Source organism: Physcomitrium patens, chromosome 9 (genome assembly GCF_059467195.1).
Source record: "Physcomitrium patens ecotype Gransden chromosome 9, ASM5946719v1, whole genome shotgun sequence".
NCBI lineage: Eukaryota > Viridiplantae > Streptophyta > Bryopsida > Funariales > Funariaceae > Physcomitrium > Physcomitrium patens.
Genome location: NC_143418.1, coordinates 17,166,207 through 17,183,400, shown reverse-complemented (window position 1 = coordinate 17,183,400; position 17,194 = coordinate 17,166,207). Strand labels below are relative to the sequence as shown.

The following is a 17,194-nucleotide window of genomic DNA, read 5'->3' as shown; positions in this document are numbered from 1 at the left end:
ATCAGTTGTCAACTGTTACGATTGGCAGTTGTGGAAGAAAATTTGACCTGAATATGTAGATGATGACAGTTTTATAATTTATCAGTTGTGGTCGTGACACTGGTGTTGAGGTCAAGAACACGTGTTTCAGCGTAGCTTGCGCACAGGAAAGATAGGCCTATTGCTGTCATTACTTGCTACAGATACTGCACCATATATACAGTTTCATGCACAGAAACGTAATCTGCGCTTTGTAGATTGGTCCAAGTCAAGAGTTCACGATTGCATATTGGAAGGGAGTTCTCACTACACGTCGGAGAGGACACATGCATAGCGGGCTTACCTACTATAACATCAAGTGCGAGTGTCATTGCGAGTAGAATGGGGCGAAAGACTTAGCTCCATGAAACTAAAGCTAGACTCTGTATGAAAGATTATCGGCCCCACATGATCGTGTGGAGAATCGTCACATCATAAATTCAGTCGACTTCTGGACCAGTTCATTACTATGACGGCTCTAGTCAAGGCTGAGTAAATGTACATAAACGAACCGACCATTCAGTGTGCGATTCTCTTAAATCGGAATCCTGTGTGCGAAGAGAAGGAAGATGAGGGAAATGTGAGAAGCTAAGGAAGACGAGAAGGTCACGCAACACCTTCTGCAGTAACAACCAGTTGATTAGAGTGGGGTTTTCCAGCGATGCGCGCACAACAAGTGCACTATCACCGAGAAACGTGCGGCGGATGGAATGAGGGCGAATGAAGCGCCAGAACGCGTTGTAATATTTTCGCAACTCGCTGCCGCAGGGAGGCAGATGATGCCGCGACTGCCACCAAAATCCTGCTCCAGCCCAGGAGTTGACATGCCCCATCCAAGACTTCTAGCGCCTGTTGAGCTGCAGATGACCTTCCGTAGCCTACTGTCGCTTGTAAAACTACCTTCCTGATCACCCAACACAGCAATCCCTGCGAGCACTCCTGCCTACCCATAACTCACAGGCCTCGCCGAACTGGCTGCAAAGTGGCGAGCTCATGCTGTGCACAAGTCCAGACAAAGTTTACTTCACCGAACCGTTACGTCTGTTCAATGCATCACCATCAGTTTTCTGTGTCTGAACATGATGAACTTGAGGTTCAAAACCGAGATTACTGACAAATAAAGTAATGTCTGCGGGGAGTTGCTGATTTGCTTACTGAATTTTTCTAATCACGGCACCGGACTCTTTTCCTAGTTCGGGTTGTCAGTGAAGCTGTCAATCATGTTTCCAATTGCCCCACCAGCACTAAATCTTGATGTTGCGTTTCCAGAGCCTTGATCATGTTGCATTTTTTTTTCTTTCATGTCAGTTTTTTTTAAGGATTTTGGTGTTGAATTGTTTCTAAATAGTCCAAAAATATGCATTACTATTAGAAGCCACAAAAAAAAAAATCACTAATTTAAAGAATTATTTTGTTGAAAATCACTTGTTAGAAGGTGAAGGTAAGCTATAGTGCATCAATTGGCCATTACGAGCATAATTAGTAAAAGAGACTTATATTTTAGTTTTATATTTTTAATTTTATATATATTTTTTTAAAAAAATATAAAGTAATTTTTGTAATTTTTATGTCACAATTATTCATAAATTATCCATGTAAGAAGTGTTAAGTAGGAAGTAAATATAGATAAATTTGAAAATATCTTTTTAGAAGCTTTATAGACATGGATTTGATTTTATATTTTTTTGTATTTGATTGGTAGGTTAAAACCTTGGCCAATAAATTGGCCATGTGATGTATATGTAAAAAACTTGTCTTATAAGTTAGACACGTGTCAAAGATCCTATGGAATATTGCCACATAGTCTTTAATTAGATAGTATATATGGAGGCAAAAATGAAACCTTTTTTACTCTTATCAATGTCTTTGTAGTCTTTAGTTTTATCTCAAGAGTCTCTAATTTACTTATCTTTGGCAATAGCCATTTTAGATTAATATTATACCATCTTTGAGTGATTATCTATTCTTTTCTAATCATACAAGAGTGTATTGATCTTTTGGTTGTTCGTAATTCATGTCTTTGATAGTTTAACTAAAGTGCTAATTCATTGTTCTTATTTTGTTTTAGAAGTAGATTATTATTATTATTATTATTATTATTATTTTGTTGTGCTTTAAATGTTGCAAATTATTTACTTTTAAACTATTATTATTTTTTTTATTTTCTAAGATTGATTCTTTTCTTAAAAATAGTAGACTACTTTTTTTTTGTAAATTTTTTTATTTGGTATTAGAAGTTGTAAATTACCATCCTCTAATTTGACATGTAGATTTGTTAAAATTATTATTAATAGGTATGGAAGAAAAAACTATAGATATTATACAATACAAAACTAAAAATAGATTTGTAATTATTATAAATCTTCACAAGCTTATCAACACTCTTAGAGTAGAAATCTTACGTATTATTAACATCAATTATAGAAGTACTATTCCTATGCTTATAAAAGTAGTCAACAATGAAGGTTAAAGTCTATGCCAAGAAGTTGTGCAATTGAGAGAAGCAAGTAGATCAAACTCACAATTGAATCCAAAAAGTATTTTTAATACAAATATGAGAGAGACAAGAATAAGTATGTCAAAGAAGTTTGATAGAACAAGGTCAAAATTTCTAAGATCTCTACAATAAGTGAAGCTCCATCTGAAATTGCATCCTATTTAATACCTTAATGGATTTACTTAAGTTGGATTCATAGGTACACTTCCATCTGCAAGTGTTTTCTCTTAGTTTGCACCTTTGATGGAAAATAATTCATGACTCATTTGTAATTTAAATTCATTATTAGAAGTGTTTGTAACCATATTTAGATAAAATGATCAAAAAAGGACAACAGAGATCAAACAACTATCTTTACAACAAGGATCATGTTTAACTACTATTTATGTTATAAAATTCCAAAACCTTATTTGCAATATAGATTGAAATGATAAAGCCCTAGTTAATCAATTTTGATATAGATTGAAAGATAATGCTGAAGATATATTATTAATAATATTGAAAGCTAACTTATTAGAACAATTTATTGCTTAAGCCAATGCATGCAATAATCAACTTTTTGAAAGATGCTAAGAATAAAGATTTAGTTAGAGACATGGAAATTAAGTCATGGCAATAGTTCTTAAATTTTGAGAAACTGATATATTAAAACTAAAACTTATAAAAATTGATACAATACATTTTAAATATTTTAGTGAGCAAGAAAAGAATCAATGTCATTAAGAAGGATTGTGCTTATATTATAGGGAATCTAAGTACACTACTCAATATCATCTAGAAAAGCAAGACAAATACAAAATGAGGAGCATAGTTGCCAAAAAAGACAATATATCAAAAAATAAGTTTTTTTTAGCTATAATAGGGACCATGTGGCTTAAATCTTATACAATATCTAATAGAGGTAATATTTTCTCCTCAAATCCTTCACATTATTTTATAATAGATATTTATTTATATCTATTAATAAAATTTAAAGCCTACATCTTATTAGATTCAAGAAAATTGGCTTGTATTATAGACATGAATATTATTAAAAAACATAAAATATCTTTAGTAAAAAAAATAAGCATGTACATGTAGAAGTCATAGATGGTTATTTTTTTGTCTTTAAGAGATATCATCTATAAAATTTTTCTTTTAAATGTAGCAACTAATAGTCATAATAGCTTGGTAATATTTAATGTTATTAAATTTTATTTTAATCCAATTATTTTAGGTTTATCATGAAAGAATAAGTATAGTTCTTGAATATATTGGATTTCTTGTAATTTTAATTTTTCTAATAGTATAATCAATTTTTTTTATTATTGAGGTGAAAAAATCAGAAGTCTACTACAATCAAATTCTTATTAGTAAATACAAGAGCTTTTATGCATACTATAGAAGAAAGATAAACTTTTATTTTTTATACCACATCTATTTTTAATGGTAGAAAGATTTCAAGTGATATTCCAAGCCATTACAAAAATTATTAAGATGTCTTTGAAAAAAATATAGATATTCATGAAGAATATTTTTCTAATGAATGTTAAATTGATCTTCAAGAAAAAAATCAACTACTATTTGGACCAAAATATAATTTACTATAGAATACGTTGGATGCACTAAAAAAATATATTGATAAGAATTTGTATAAAAATTTCATATGTCATTTAATATCTCCAATAAGAACTTTTATTTTATTTGTAAAGAAAAAAAATTATAGATGAATGTGGATTATTGAAGATTCAATAAGATCAATATCAAGAATACATATCTTTTATTTTTTATATCAAGACTTTTTAATCAAATCAATTAAAAAATGATATATACTAAAATAAATTTATAAAGAGCATACAATTTGGTATGCATCATAAAAAGAGATGAATAAAAGATTAAATTTTTAATTAGATTTAGGTATTTCGAATATAATGTTATGCTTTTTAGATTCATAAATGCATGAGTTTCTTTTCAACATCTAATAAATAATGTTTTTTGAGAGTTTTTTTTGATGATTTTGGTGTTTGTTATTTCGAATATATTTTAATCTATTCTAAGAGGAGATTACTCAAGTTTTCTTCTTAGAATACAACTTTTTAAATAATGGACTTATGATGGATTCTAAAAAAGTTCATTATATCATATATTAAAAAATTCTAAGGACAATAAAATATGTTTGTTTATTTTTTAAAATTTATCAATTATTGTCAAATCTTCATTACAATTTTTTTTCAAATTATAACTCTGCTTATATATTTGACTTTTAAAGACAATCTCAAAAAAGAGTAAAAAAGCTAAAATATAGTTTGAAGCTTTCAAGAAAATTGTTATTTTTGTACTAATCTTATATTGCATTGACTTCTCTAAGACATTTTTTTTATGGAAATAAATGCATCAAATTTTGCCTCAAGTATAATATTCTTATAAATGGGACTAGATGATAAAATTAATCTAATAGCTTTTTATTCAAAAAATATTTTAATATTCAAGATCAACTACTAAATTCATAACAAAGAATTTGTAATTATAGATTTATTTTAAAAATACCGCTATTATCTAATAGGTACTTTAAGTCCAATGGTTTTTTTTATACAAATCACAAGAATCTTAAGTATTTTATGTCAACATGTATTTTGAATTTTTGTGAATCTTGTTGGAATATGTCTTTACTAAGATTTGAATCCAGAAATACTTATTGACTAAAAAAAAACAACAAAATTTATTATACATCTTTTTTAGATATTTTTACCTTACATAAAAAAAAAGATGTAGCTTTTGATTAACAACAAACTATTCTTTTGAAGCTAGAGAAATTTCATCTTTACGCAATGAAATCAATATTGATTATTGATTGAATATTTTTTAACAAGTTTAATTCAGTAAGTTCTTTGATATTTTTGTTCATGATATTAAAATTGATTCTACTAAGTTCAACTTTAAAAATAATTTGGTCTATTTTGAAGAGTGCTTATATATTCTAGAAGGTAAAGTATAATTACGTGCTCTTTAAGTTTGTTACAACTTTTTAATTATAAGATATTTTAAATACAATAAGACTTTGGAATTAATATCTAAAGATTTTTGGTGGTTTCAAATATAGAAGGTAATTAAAGACTTTGTATAATCATGTGATATTTTTTTAAGATAAAAAATTCCTCATCATCAATCTTTTAGACTTCTTTAACTATTACCTTTATCAAAACAATTGTTGTCTTTTTTATTTTTTATTTTTTTATAGATTTTATTATAGATCTTTTAATTTTAAATTCTTATGATTCTATATTTATGATAGTAGATCATTTCACTGAGATGACATATTTTGTACAATGTATAAAATCTATCGCAAGTGAAGAAATAGCTAAACTTTTGCTTGATAATATTTGTTACTATCATAGATTATCAAAGAATATTATATCAGATAGAAAGACTAAATTTGTGTTAAGATTGTAAAAAATCTTTTTTATAATATTGAAACTAGATTAAAAACTATCTTTGGCTTTTCATTCTTAAATGATGGATAAACAAAATAAGTAAATTAAGTTTTAGAATAATATTTGAATTGTATCATCAACTACCATTAAAATGATTGTACTATTCTTTTATCGATCACACAATTTTATTTATAATAATATAATATATTCTTCTATCCAACAAATAATTTTTTTTCTAATTATAATTATCATCTATAATTTGATATTTTTGACTTCTTGAAAGTTGAAAATCCTATGGAAAAAGATTGACAAATTATTTATTAGAACTATATGCAAAAATGAAGGCAAAACCAAAAGAAGCTAAAGAGAAAGAAAAGAATAACGAAAATTCTTGTTACAAGGAACAACCTCAATTCCATGAAGATGATAAAATATAGTTATTTTATTGTAATAATATGATTATTTGTACTTGTGGCAATTTGGAGTATTGTAAACTTGATTCATTTCTTATTTGTGAATAGATCAATTTAGTTACACATTGATTTTACTTACCAAAGTCTATAAAGATCCATATTGTGTTCTATGTATCTCTTTTTGAGATATACTAGATAATAGATATATTATGAAGAAGATAAATGCCACTTATTTTTATAAAAGTGAATAATAATCAAAAAAATAAAATTAAAGCAATCTTAGATTGAAGATGATAGTAAAATTGGTTAGAATATTCTGTATATTGGTGCAAATATGATATTAATGAACTTACATGGAAACCAACAAGAAATCTTGTAAATACAATAAAAAATTTTGATGCTTTTTCTTGATGATATCCATCAAAATCAAAATAAAGAATCAAGATGTGAATACTACTTTTTGTAGAATTCTTCTCTAAAAGAAGGAATAATGTCACAAACATACATAAATTATCCAAATAAGAAATATCAAATAGAAGATGAATGTAGATAGATTTGATAATATCTTGTGATAATTTATAGACACAGATTTGACTTTATATGCATTTGTACTTGATTGATAGGTTGAAAATTTGGCAAATAAGTTGGCCATGTATCACACATGTTGGCAACTTGTGGTATAAGTAAACTATATAGCACATATATAAAAAAACTCTTAGTTAGATAGTATACATAGAAGCTAAAGTGAAGCCTTCTTTATTCTTATCAATGCCTTTCTAGTCTTAAATCTTCATTCAAATATCTTTGATTTTTTTTTCTTTAGCAATAATCATTTTAATTTAATATTATATCATCATTGAGTGATTATTCTATATAAGAATTAATATTATTTTAATTATTTTAAATAATTTTATTTTACTTTATAGTCCAATTAAATTATTATTCTATTAATTATTTAAATTTTATACATCTATCCAACTAACATTCATCATAATCCATAAAATAGATATTATTATAATTTATTATCTATAAAAATATATCACATTCAAATCAATGACTTCATGCAATCTGAAAGTTTCATCCATTGATTTAATTATTTATCTAAATTTTATTTGCATATTTTTTAAAAAATTCATCTAAAATCTATTAATAAAAATTAACTAATAAATGTATAAAATCATCTAAGTTAAGAACCAAAAGATGCTGTTTTTTAGTCAACTAGGGATTTATAAAGAATTAATTATAGTTAACATCCATTTCTAAAAGATGAGCTTTAAAGTTGACATAGTCCTTAAGATCTTGTACTCCTAATTCTTATCTTAAATCAATAACTTTAATTTAGAGGTAATAAACCTTCTTCTACAAAATCAAATGATCCTACTATAATCCAATTTTAAAATTATTAACTCTTAACATTTAAAAAAGTTGGACTTTATGAGCTTTTTAGAAATTTTAATTTTGTTGCTATCCGGCTTATGATAAACAAAAGGGTGGACTTTTAAAACTAAGCTATTAGATTGTGAAAGCAATATACTTGCCTTCACTGAATGTAATGTCACTTCTTTGTTAGAATTCCAAAGCTTACTATCTTTGCCTCTAAAAAAAATATAACTCAAATTCTATTTTCTTTTAATTTTTAAGACTTTATTTAAGAATAAAGAGAGATCTACAAAAAAAATCAAAGTCATATAGAAGAATCTTGAAACAAATTAGCTTAGTTTTGTCTACATACAAAGAAAGAGATCTTAATCACATGAATACATGAGATTTTTTATACTAGTGTTCTAAGACTTAAGGGTAGTAGTTACATCTCTATCCTTGAATTTCAAAGAATTCAAACTAAGATCAATAATCCTAATGGATCTAAAGATGAAAATCTTATATTAAGCTTGATGGCCATCAAATAAGCCATAAAGATGTTTTTTGGCCAAATTAATTCTACCATCATGTTTTAAAAATGTTTTTTAATACAAATTGATTAGTCATATATCTTGTTCTATAAACAATTATAACACTTATGAAGATTAGAAAAATGATAAATTAGATTAAAATTAAATTATATGTAAATTATTTTTAGTATTATTGCTAATATAATAAAATTAAGTAAATATTACAACTAAAAAAAGATGATAAAAACTACAAAACTTAAAGCTAAACAAGCCAATAAACCATTGGTTGTATTCACACCACTTATTATACTATTATTATGTATGAAATCAATATTATAATATGTAAGCATGTGCTAAAGCAAAGAAGTACAAAGTTTGTACTAAATATGATTTTCATGGCAAAACAAGTCACAACCATATACAAGATGGCAAAGACAAATGAAAAAAAATTATTGTAGTTTTTAATGTAAATTCAATATGGAAGTATGTTTAAGTATATTTTGAATTTCAATATAATTTTTTAAAAAGAATTTGTAATTTTTTACCTATCTTTTTCTTCTTTTCTTGTTACTATTTTTTTATTGTTAAAAATATCCTTGTATTCATAAAATTCTTAAATATTTTAAGTTATTTCTTCCTATAAAGATTGCAACAACAATTAATGAAGTAAGTAATTTTTTTTTTTTTTTTTTTTTTTTTTGAATTTAACATATACGCCAACACATGCATACCAAAATAGTTTGTGTACAAAAATTTACAACATAATATATATATATATATATATATATATATATATATAATAAAATATATTAAATAATAATAAATATATATATGTTTTTTCAAAAAATATATTCATCCTAAAAACTAAAAAGCAACAAAGAGTACCTTAAGAGAGAGTCATTTGCATCTTTTGATTTTCATTCTTTAATACCTTCAAGTTTAATATTTTGCTATCTTTAAATTTTGATTCTTAGTGCCTTTGAATTTCATTCTTTGGAATTTTTAAATTTAATACATTGATATCTTTAAACTAGTATTCTACTAAGATCATTTTTGTACTAAAACTTCTAAACTAAATCTTTACAATTCTCTTTTACATTATTTCTTTTAAAACTAAATTATTTAATATTGTTAACTTTTTACATTGTTAAACTATCTACAAATATATATTTTTTAAATAACTAATTCAATTTACAATCCTAATTATTTAATAAAATAAAAAATAAAAAATGATCGATCATCATCTTAAATTAAGATACCTATTTTTTGACTTTTTAGCATAATGAAATATTTCTACTACAATCCCACCCTGCATTTTACTTAATCTGTTTGTGCAAACATGGATATGCGTGGCTTTAGTTCTGAATCAAACAAAGTTTCAAAGGTATCATCTTGTGCTTCCGCCGACAATTTGCATGACGTGCTTCTCGGGAAGCCGTCAACAGAGTTAGTTCTCCGTTGTGATTGGCCATCTATGAGAACAATAGTAGGCCGGAGATGTGAAGAATGATGTCTAGATAGCAGTTCTGATGAGCTATCATGTTAGATTGTAATTGTTGCATAGGCCGGTGTTGTCATACTTTCCATCTGGTGATCTGCGGTTGCTCGTGATTGGGATGTCGGTAAGCCGTTGTGTACCATTGTGGTTGTGAAGACAATAATTTGCGGCAGAGCATTTGCTTCTTCGGTTGCGGTAGCGAGGTCTCGAACTTGCTTATTGGGTGGCATGGGTGGGACGAGCACATTGACAGGAGGCCTCGGCGCTGCCATCTATAGGTGTGCATGTTATGCTGATGGGTTTTTTGGTCTCTCTGGATCATTTTTGCCATTGCCAGGTTCAGCTAGCAATGCAAGGTGAGAATCAAAGTTGCTGGAGCTTTGCTGCGAAGATCCAGTTTTGTTGTTGTAGATGCGTGTTGACCTCTTGGCAACTTGTTGGTGTGGAGGCAAGGTTAGATCAATAACTATCTCCATTTTGGTTATTGTGTTTACATGTTTGACGTCCTCTTTGTTGCTGAGCAGCCTTACGTCTTGATGCTTGGTTGTGATTTGCAAGGTTATGCCTGGCTGCCTTGGGGGAATAGGATATTGTTGTGTCTTGCACTAATTATCGTTGTATCCTGCGGCTTTAGTCGTGGTCAAAAAGTAGCGACTCAACTCTAATCTGTGGCACAAGTTTGTCTTGCCGGGTTCTCTGTGCTACCAAGTGTTGGTGTTGATATGTTGGTCAACATAGAGATTCACTGAGGATCGTAGTTCTCCACACCATTTGTTGGTACTACTAATATGTTTATCAGCGGAGGGATGCGTTTAGGACCGTGGTTCTCCTCGCCATCTAGTTTTGCTGTTAATTTGTTGGTCTGCAAGGAGATGCAGCGACAACTGATCTCTGACATATGAGAATTCTATTTAGGCATTTGTTTGCTGTCTTATTAATGGGACTTAAATATTGTTTGAGGGTTTGCTTCCCACGAAAACAAGCAATCACAACAACTTATTCAAGGTATTTTATCTCATCTTTCACAATCTCAACTTCTAATTTATACAGTTTGAGTTTTGAAGAAAGAAATCTCCAAAGCTTCTGGTCAATCCACTAGGTAGATCTTCATTTGGCCTCATCAGTGCTTTGTGAAAAGGTATTTACACGTGTGATTGCAGTGTATGATGCCATTTTACTTGTTGCTTGTACTTGCAAAGGACTTTGTTGTGTTGCTTTCAGATGCGTCTTTCTCACATCTGCCTTGTAGTGGCTAATCTTAATTCCATTATTTCATTGTTTATTAGAAATCATAAGCGTTATTAGAAACCCTAACGAAATCATAATCAGATTAAGGTTATAATAATAGTCGCACTTTCTTGGAAGAGTGCAACCGTCGTTGATGAACTCTCCTTCACAGTATATAACACATGTGTGGTGTAACATAGAATCAATCAGTATATATGTTTATTACTATGTACTGTACTTAACTTCTATTCTTAGGCTAGTGTATCAGAGCTTGTTTTTTGAGAATCTTTAGAGAATTCTAAAAAAGTAGTAAACAAGCTCTTTCAAAAAACAAGAAAAGGGCTAAGAGGAAGATGTTCTTTGTAGAAAATTGGGGCATCTGAGTTGTATTGTAATATGGCCATTAGGTAAAAAAGGAAAAAAAGATTATATTATAGTAGAGCTTAAATGAAAATATTTGAGTAAATTATCTTAGAAATATAAATAATAGACAAGAAGATTGTAAAAATCAATAAACATTAATGTAGCCTTCTTGTAAAAGAAACTTCTATTTACCTTGTAGGATTATAAATAAAACAAATAAAAGTAGATGAAATAAATAATTGATATAAACATCTTCAAGAAAGAATTGAGAATATTTTTTAGGAAAAATTACCTTAAAAAATCAAGAATTGATCCAAAGAGGATTGGTCATGAACTTGGATTGAAATCAAGCCCTAAGGCACAAAATTAGGCTTCTACAGCAATTTTAGGTTTTTTTGCTAATCAAAGAGTGTTATTAGAAATAAGACTTAAAAAAAAATAGAAATTAATCTCAAGTGATTTGATTTCATATTGAGTTTTTGAAGGTTTTTCAAAGTGAAAAATGTACTCAATGTTTTTGGATTTTGAGAAATAAAAAGAGGTTCACAAATTTGACAATTGTATAAATATTGTAGCAAATTTATAGTTGAAATTTTGTGAATCTATTATTATACTTGTTCTAAATATTTTTGATGAATTTGACATCAATTCAACAATTAGATTAAAGAATATGAAAGATTTATTGGATTAGGATCTCAGATATTTGAAATTTAGGATTTGTGAGAATTTCTATGATTCTAAAAAATTTTCCAATTTGATTGAAGCAAAATTTGATGATTTTTTTTCTTATATATAACTAAAGTATGTACAAATTAGCCGATTTGCAAAGGAATTGAACAATTAAGCAATGAGAAATTGCTATTGAAAAATCAACATCCAAGTTGGAAAAAGAAGGCAACCAACATCTAAGAGTTTTAGGAGCTTTTTTTCTTAATTTTTGAGTTCAATTTTCTTCAAATTTTGTGTGCTTGATATTTGCTTATGGATTGAAATTTAGATGAAATTTTAGCTTAAATCAATGCTTTGATTGATAGTTATTGAGATTTTAAAATGCCTCAAGGAATTGATTAGGATTTACTAAGGATTTCTTTAGGATTTTTTAGGATTTGATTAAGATTTTATTAAGAATTTGGTTAAGATATAATTAAGATTTGGTTTAGAATTTAGGATTTAATTAAATTTTATTTAGGATTATTTTAGGATTGATTAAGATTTGATTTAGAATTTAGGATTTGATTAGGATTTGATTTAGGATTTAGAATATAATTCAAATTTGATTAGAATTGGTTTAAGATTTCATTAGAATTAATTAGGATTATATTAGGATTTAATTTGGATTTATTTAGGATTTCTATTTTTAATATTTAAAAAAATATTTCATTGATATTTTTTAGAATTTCTATTTTACTAGCTTTAGAGTTTTTTTTATTATATATATTTCTTTAATATTAATTTATGATTTTTTTAATATTTTTCTTGTAATTTCTTTAAGATTTCTTTTGATTAAAGATTGATTAACTTTGTTAAGATTTAATTAGAAGTTGTTTAGAATTCTATTAGAGTTGTTAAGACCTTGTTGTTGCAAATTCTATTTTACCTTCAACATCTAAGTGTCTAGTGCATTTTCAAGCAAATTTTATAGAATACAACACCAGTAGATCCTTATTCATAAAAAATAACAAAAAATATGGCTATATATAGTCTTTTAATCAAAGATTGATTAAAGTTTTATGACTTTTAGTAAACAAAATGGAGACACAAAATCTAAATGAAGTTTAAAATAGAAAAAATGAGGAAATTTGTCTATGGAAATGAGAAAGAACCAACATTTATTCAAGAAGCAAATGCTATAATGGAGTCACTTCCACCAAATTAAGATGCAATACTTACTTGGAAAAAAAAGAAGATCACATTGCTCTTCCCCCAATTGTAGATAATGCTATCTTTTCACATGTTGGAACATGTATAACATCAAACAAAGCATGGTTAGCTCTTGAAAATACATATTCCACAAGTAATATAGTCACACAAGTACATTTACAAGAAATATTTATAACACAAAAGTTGCAAGCAGATGAATTTATTACACAACATCTACATAACTTCAAAAATCTCTTATAAAAGTATCACTTTGCTGGAGTCATTATTTCAAATGGAAATACTCACGCTAATGCAATCTATACTATCTCAATATGGCATCATAACACAAACAATATGTACAACCAGAATGGCAATGCTTCCAACATTAATTTCAATTTTCTTACAAGAAGAAACAGCTATAAAACATTCATCGTCCAAAACTTAAGCTCATTTTGCGGGACTCAAAATTAAAAACAAGTGGCAATCAGGTTCCACACCAAAACAAAATACAAGAGATCCAAAATTCTCTAAACTCAAGTATGCCCGTCCTTGCTATTGTTGCAATCGGCCCAACCACCAGTGCTTTCCATCACCCTGTCCGTGACCACATCGGCAGTTCCAATGCCATTTCTGTTTTCAAAAGCTCCAGCAATGAATCTGCACCTTCTGATCTCGGCATAGATAGCCCCTCCGGCACTGCTTACAAAACACCCTACTAATCCGCTGCTCTCCCTTTACTGCCATCTGTTTTCGGCACTAATCCTGTATAACCAGTGGCGTTTTCTTCTTCATGGGTGACTTCAGTGCCCCGCCTACCTCGGTCCTCGCTTCTCTGGCATATTTCAGTTCATTATTTCCACAATTCACTTAGCTTTGCGCCTCTGCTGAATGACAAACCCGGCCCACTCCGACATGCTGAACAGTGTCTCCGTTTCCTCACATCCAGTTCCCCGAATTTTTAGAGCAATCCTTCCATGGCTGCGCATGCTACTTTCTCCCAATTTCAAGAAAAATGTGGAAAACAAGCTCATCTTTGGCTTTGGCGTCTAGACCATTCCAGCACCCAATGCCTGAAGTAGTTAACACAAACTCAAGTCGTAACTGGGCTTGCGTCAAACATGTTCTAATGTTTGCTCCACTTGTCTTCATGGCAAGCAAACTATTACAAAATTACCCAAAGTAGCTACTTTTTGCGCCTCACAACGACTTAAGTTCATACATTTAGATCTCAGTGGTTGAGTAGCTGCTTCCACATTTTCATGCTTTAAGTATTATGTTACATTTATTAATGACTACTCCCGATATACAGTGATTGGCCTCCTTCAAAAAAAATAAAAAATAATGAGTGTTTTGAATTTTTCACAGTATTTTATGTCTGAGCCGAAATGCAAACCGGCAGTAAATTACGCATACTCCGCTTCAATCAAGGAGGAGAATATCTCCCCTTCATATCTGAACAATATCTATCAACCCACGGTATACAACGCTAATTAACTACAGCCTATATCCCACAACAAAATGAGATTGTTAAACGCAAAAACCACACTCTATTCAATGCTACAAGGTGTATGCTGCATGAGGCTAACTTATCCAAATCATATCGGGGCGAGGCAGTTATATGTGCAACATACCTTCAGAATTGCACTCCTACAATGGCCATTCTTAGTACCATAATTCCATTCAAACTTTGGCATAAGCAAAAATAGGATATTTCCCACTTCTGTCTATTTGGAAGCATTTGATTGGCCAAAACTCTGGATCCGCTTTGCATTAAGCTTTCAGAGAAAACAAGTCAAAGTATTTTTCTTAGCTATAGTACTATGAGCCTGGCCTATAAGCTTCAGCATGCTGTTACAGGAGATATTATTTCCAAAGTCGTAATTTTTAAAGATGAATTACCCGCAATGCATACTCCTCTTAAGTCGGCGGTTCCTCTCAAAGACAACAGTTAGCTATTCGTAATGATATTTTCATCTCCATCTACGAGAGATCTTGCTGTCTCAAACTCAGATTCATACTCGGCCTCCCGTCCTTCAGAATCAGCCAATGAAATCTCTTTGCCTTCCAACACTGTTCCCGATTTTGCTACAAACGAACTTCCCAAATTACCTCCTCCGTCATTTGCGCCAGTGCCTCAATTTCCTTATTCAACCACCATGGCGCCTTATTCAGATTCTGCTCTTGTAGTACCTCTCCAAGGATTAGAATTTTCATCGCCCATCTTGACCTCCCCCTCAACTCTAGGCTCAGGATCTGCTAATGCTCTCTATTTGTCTTTGTCATCGTTAGTCTCTCTTACTAGATCCAAAGCCTCTCTACGCCGATATGTGGACAATCGCCTGGAGCTGGAATTGATGCTGCATGTCGGCCATCATGCGTTATTCCCTCGACAATTCCAACCGCATCCGACTTTCCCTCTCCTTGCTAGTAACGCCCCTGACGACAATCCCTTGCTCACCTCCTATGCCATCGCTCCTCGATGGTTTTCAACTTGCACTAATTGCGGAGTCTTGTCTCTTCGTGATCCAGCAGAGTATTATAAAATTGATTTTGGAAAATCGAGAGCTCCTCTTCATCAACTCTCATCACACAAAAGGGCTCTCTGCTATCATGGATGTTCCCATGGAACCAAGTACCTTTAAACAAGCTCTCAATTCCCCAGAAACCTTTCAATGGAAATATGTGATTTTGAAAGAACTAAACTCTAATGCTGTGAATGGTACCTGGGTTTTTACAGAGCTAGCTCCATCTCAACGTCCCATCAAGTGCCAATAGGTCTTTAAAATCAAGCTTAAAAGCTCTGGAAAAATTAATCACTTTAAGGTCCACCTTGTTGCCAAAGGTTTAAATCAGATTCATGGCCGTGACTACATCGACACTTTTTTCCTTGTGATGTGTATTCAATTCATACGTTTAATTTTGGCTCTTGCTGCCCAATTCAATCTTCATGTCCACAAGATGGACGTGAGGACGACGTTTTTTAACAGCATACTCAAAGAAGAAATCTATATGAATGTACCTGATGGGATTGTTCCTCCCTGCCCCGACCTTGTGTGTTGCCTTCCAAAAAGCGTTGTATAGCCTCAAACAATCACCTCGTGAGTAGTTCCAGGTAATCAATTCTTTCTTGGCCACAATTGGATTTGTAAATTCCATGGCGGATCGCAATGTCTATTATCTTAGCCATGGCTCATAATTTGTCATATTCACTCTATATGTGGATAATACCAAGCTGGCTAACAACGATCTGGAATTTTTGCAATCCGTCAAAACTCACCTCAACTTCTGTTTTCTTCTTTTCTGATTTGGGCAATGTTCATCATATACTCAGTCTTCAAGTTACCAAAAATATATCATAAGGCTGGTTGAGAATCTCGCAGAGCCTCTACCTCATCCAAAAGTTAACCAAATTCTGCTTCTTGGATTTGCAACCCGTGTCAACCCCGCTCACCCCTGGCACTAAGCTCTAAATTGCGGACTGTATTCCCCCCTCTGCCGCATGTGCTAATTCGGCTTTCCCTTGCTCAAACGCCGTCGGCTCCTTTAACTTGGCAAATATCTGCACTCGCCCAAATTTGGCCTTCATAGTCAGTCTTCTTGGGCAATATATACACAGTTCAGGCCCGTTGCACATTTGGGTGTGAACAAATCTTTTGCTATGTATGTGGCATCCTGGATTATATCCTTGAATATTGCCGCTTGGCTGCTATACCCTGCCTTTTTTTACGGGTACAACGATGCTGACTGGGAGTGCGAGGTGGATGAACACCGGTCTATCTTACAGAATGTATTCTTGCTGTCCACCCGTGCCATAAGCTGGTGTTCTTCAAGACAACGTTTTGCAGCTCTTCCGAGCACGGAGGCAGTATACATGGCAATGGCCAATGTCGCCTCCGAGGCCATCTTGCTCTATCATTTGCTTCACGTCATTCATCGAACCAACTCTCTAGCTACGGCTACATTCATTAAATGTGATAATCAATCCGCATTGGCATCGGTGGATATCACCAAGTTTCACT

The 17,194-nt window shown here is 30.7% G+C and overlaps 1 long non-coding RNA gene across 1 annotated transcript; it reads right to left on the bottom strand.

Annotated features, from left to right (window-relative positions):
• Positions 1–5,261: 5,261 nt before the first annotated feature.
• LOC149988400 (uncharacterized) lies at positions 5,262–13,719 on the bottom strand. The gene is made up of 2 exons (XR_016504875.1): positions 9,113–13,719; positions 5,262–8,864 (listed from the first exon to the last, which is right to left on the bottom strand). It is a non-coding gene; the product is annotated as an uncharacterized LOC149988400 (long non-coding RNA).
• Positions 13,720–17,194: the final 3,475 nt, after the last annotated feature.